Raw genomic sequence first — 3580 nt, 5'->3', positions numbered from 1 at the left:
CGTGGTCCGTGAGATTGAGCCCTGCGTCAGGCTCTGTGCTGACAGCTGGGAGCCCGGAGCCTGCTTCGGATTCTGTGTCGCCCTCTCTCTCTGCCCCACCCCAACTCGTGCTATCTCTGTTTCTCTAAAACTAAAAGAAAAAAAAAAAAAGAGCATGAAAATTAAAGGAGCTTAAAAGTACATTCAGAAGACCCAAGAGAGTGCTGGTACAAAGCGGACACCCGTAAATGTTTATTTAGCGGACGACTGTTATTGTTACCATCATGATAACTTCTCAGAGAAGTTAAAAGATTTCTGTAGAATTTCAACAATGCGTGTGCCAAGATTTCAGGCCCCAGCCAAAGCAATAAGCTGGAAATTGTCAAGATCTCTAACACCTTCCTTTTGAGAACTCGTGCTTGAGAATGGAAAGTAATGCATGTGTCTTAAAAGTCTCAGTTTTCCTTCCTGCAGGTCTCGGGCCACTAGAAAGAGCACTGCATTTGGGGGGCTAGGAGCCCGGGTTCTTGGTTAAAGTGTCTCCACCTCCTCCTCCATTCGGGACTCCGGTCCCCATCCATAAAATAAAGAATTGGACGACGATTTCTTCTTGGGTTCCATGAGCTGTGCCTTGGAACCGAGGGTGATGAATGCGGCTATGTAAGTAACGGTCCGTGGTACTTAACGAGAGGAAGATCTTGACCAACGGGAGCAATGTGTCCGTATGTGCGTGAGCACACGTGTGTACATGGCAACACGCAGTGGATGCCAGGTGTTTTGAAGTCATTTCAGTTGCCCCCTGCTCTTGCACCTGTCTGTAAGTTTGGTAAACAAAGGGTTAGGTGTAGAATTAGTTGTAAAGGCGAGAGGCAAGCACTGACCTCTGAATGGGGAGAGCTGGGTTCGAGTCCCGGTCCCGACTCTGCTGGAAGAGCCTATTCTCCGTCTCCAGGGTGTGACAGTCCCTTCCGTCCCCACCTCTGCCTCCCCATCTTTCACGTGAGGCGGTTGGTTCCAGGATCTCCAAGCTCTGTGTCTCTTGGGAAAGCGTCTCTGATCTATTTTCGCTTGGGTTTGCGTGCTCTCCACCAGATTATCATCATCGGGTGACTCAAGTTTGGCTTATTTCTTTTGTTTGATCTGCTCTTGTTTCATAACACAAGCTCTACAGCCAATTTTAGCATTTCTTGGATTATGGGAGTGTCGGAATGAAGGTACCAGAGCATTTGTCTGCGTTTTTGCCCAGGATGCTCGTCTCCCCCTTCCCCACCCGGCCCACCCGACACTCCCTTCCATTCTGGCGCACGCAGAGTCCCGCCTCCTCCCGGGATGAGACACCAAGTGGAGTCTGGTTTTCACATTAGGCGAGAGGAGGCCCTGAAGGCAGAAATCCTTGGCCCGTGAGTCACTTTGTCTCTTTGTGCCTCATTTCCCCCAGTTATAAATAGGTGGAGTCTCACACTTTCTCACCTCCCAGGGCTTGCCCCCCCACCACCACGGAGGGGTTTTTGTGCAGATGAGGAGTCCCTGTTTCACCGATGGGCTCTCTCCCATATCACAGCCCAGGGGACATTCTCGAGGAAAACAATGTGTCTCCCTGTCTCTCTGCTTCCACTTTCGGTCCCCTCCAGACTTCCCTTCATTACTGCTTGAGACACAGAACTTTCCAAAACACAGAAGTCAAGCTTTGCTGAAAAGCCTTTAGTGGCTGCCTGTTACCTCCAGGATAAAGACCTCGGCAGGTGAGCTCACAAGAAAGCACAGTGGAAGCTCACCCTGAGATCTAATGACTCACTCCAACATATACCGGCCTGCAGCACACTCCTTCCCTGGGACCTGTGAGGTGCAAGGCGGTGCCCCGGGAAGAAATAAAGAGGCGACTAAGACTTGGGCCCCATGTTTAAGAAGCTTACATGCTTTCTGAAAAGGTGAACAGGCACACAAAAGCAATGTTTTTATTTTTTAAGAACTGGAGGTGCTCTTAGAAGTCACTGACCCGGGTTAAGCGTCTGCCTCTTGCTTTCGGCTCAGGTCATGATCTCGCAGTTCATGAGTTCGAGCCCCGCCTCGGGCTCTGGGCTGACAGCATGGAACCTGCTTGGGATTCGATCTGTCTGTCTGTCTCTCTCCCTCTCTCTCTCTCTCTCCCCCTCCCCTGCTTGTTTGCCTCCCGCCTTCGGGATAATAAATAAACTTAACAAAACAAAACAAAACAAAACAAAACAAAACAAAACAAAACAGAAATCACTGACCTAGCCCTACTGCCTCACTTCGGAGTTGTGGAAACTGCGGCTCCCTCTGATGGGTCTTCTCTCCTGCCAGATCTTCAGGCTTCTTCGTGTGAGTAGGTCTCAACTGTAAAGGCACCTCCTCAGCGCTGTCCTCCCAGATGTGAGTGCCCCGCTCACCCTCCTCCTTATCCCCCGCTGGTCCACCAGACCACCGTCTGCACTCTTTCCTATTCATCCATGTTTCTTCTTTATCATCTGTGTCCACCCACTAGAGGGGAAACTGCAAGAGGGCTGGGGCTCGCTTCTATCTCTAGTGTCTACAACATAGTGGCTGGCAGTGGACCCATAAGAAATGTTTGCTAAATGACTCATCAAGCCAATGAGTACATCTTGAAGCAAATTTGAAAATGCAGAATAGTGTAAAGACACCAGTATAGATTTAACAGAAAATACGATTATGTTAAATTATGGTTTGTATCCTGCCTTTTTTCTCCTATCAGTACAGTGTTTCTACATGCTATGAAGTTATCTTATAAAATACTATTTTAAATGACGCGTAAATTACACATGAAGTATCAAAATTAATTGAAGCATTTCCCTAATCTTGGACACTCACAATTTTTTTTTCCCCCTAAGTGATCTACTGTCTCTCTAAACCCTTCTAATAGAAGTTGGCTTTTAAGATGCTTGTGGTAAATCTTCCTTGCAATGAGTAGCTGGGTGGAAGACGTTGCTTTCTTTCCAGGAAATTCAACAGACCAATCCTTACTTTTGTATGTTTTCTGTAGCCTCCTTTGGTTTCCTTGACTTAGTCGATAATCTAGCTGTTAAGCTCACGACTTGTGGTTAGTACATGGTTGTGATTCTATAACTTCCTGTTGGAAAGATAAGCCAGTCTAAGTGTTCACAACTGAGTGGAGTCAATGGGGGAAACAGAGGCTAGACCCCATTACATCTAGTGCCTACTTTTAACTCAGGGACAATTGCCTGATGAGATGAATTAATGCTCAGGGACGGAAGATTCAAGAGTTTCCAAACACCCACAGACTTATAAAATCTCTGTGAACTAAAAAGAACAGTAAAGATCGCTAACCCCCTCAAGTGAAGGAGAAGTAAACAGAGATCCAGACGGAATCTTTCGTGAACTAGATCTCAGAAAAGATCTTACAGAACAGTAGCAGTGAACTACTCTAACCTTGTCATTTTTTAACGATGAGGAAACAGAGGTCCAGACGAGGAAGGGCGTTGCACCAGGTCCCCACACCACCAGCTCGCGGCAGGGCTGAGATGAGAACCCACTTCCTCCTCCCTCCCATCCATCGGTCTTTCCACTGCCCTCGCTCTGTGGGGCCTTGTAAACCGTCAATGCT

General features: G+C 47.7%; 1 long non-coding RNA gene across 1 annotated transcript; it reads right to left on the bottom strand.

Annotated features, from left to right (window-relative positions):
• Positions 1–201: 201 nt before the first annotated feature.
• On the bottom strand, positions 202–2498 carry LOC123379979. Its single transcript, XR_006585147.1, has 2 exons — positions 2232–2498; positions 202–794 (listed from the first exon to the last, which is right to left on the bottom strand). It is a non-coding gene; the product is annotated as an uncharacterized LOC123379979 (long non-coding RNA).
• Positions 2499–3580: the final 1082 nt, after the last annotated feature.

The sequence above is a fragment of the Felis catus genome, chromosome A1, assembly GCF_018350175.1.
Source record: "Felis catus isolate Fca126 chromosome A1, F.catus_Fca126_mat1.0, whole genome shotgun sequence".
Taxonomy (NCBI): Eukaryota; Metazoa; Chordata; class Mammalia; order Carnivora; family Felidae; genus Felis; species Felis catus.
The sequence above is the reverse complement of the archived record's forward strand: the minus strand, read 5'-3'. Positions and strand labels throughout refer to the sequence as shown.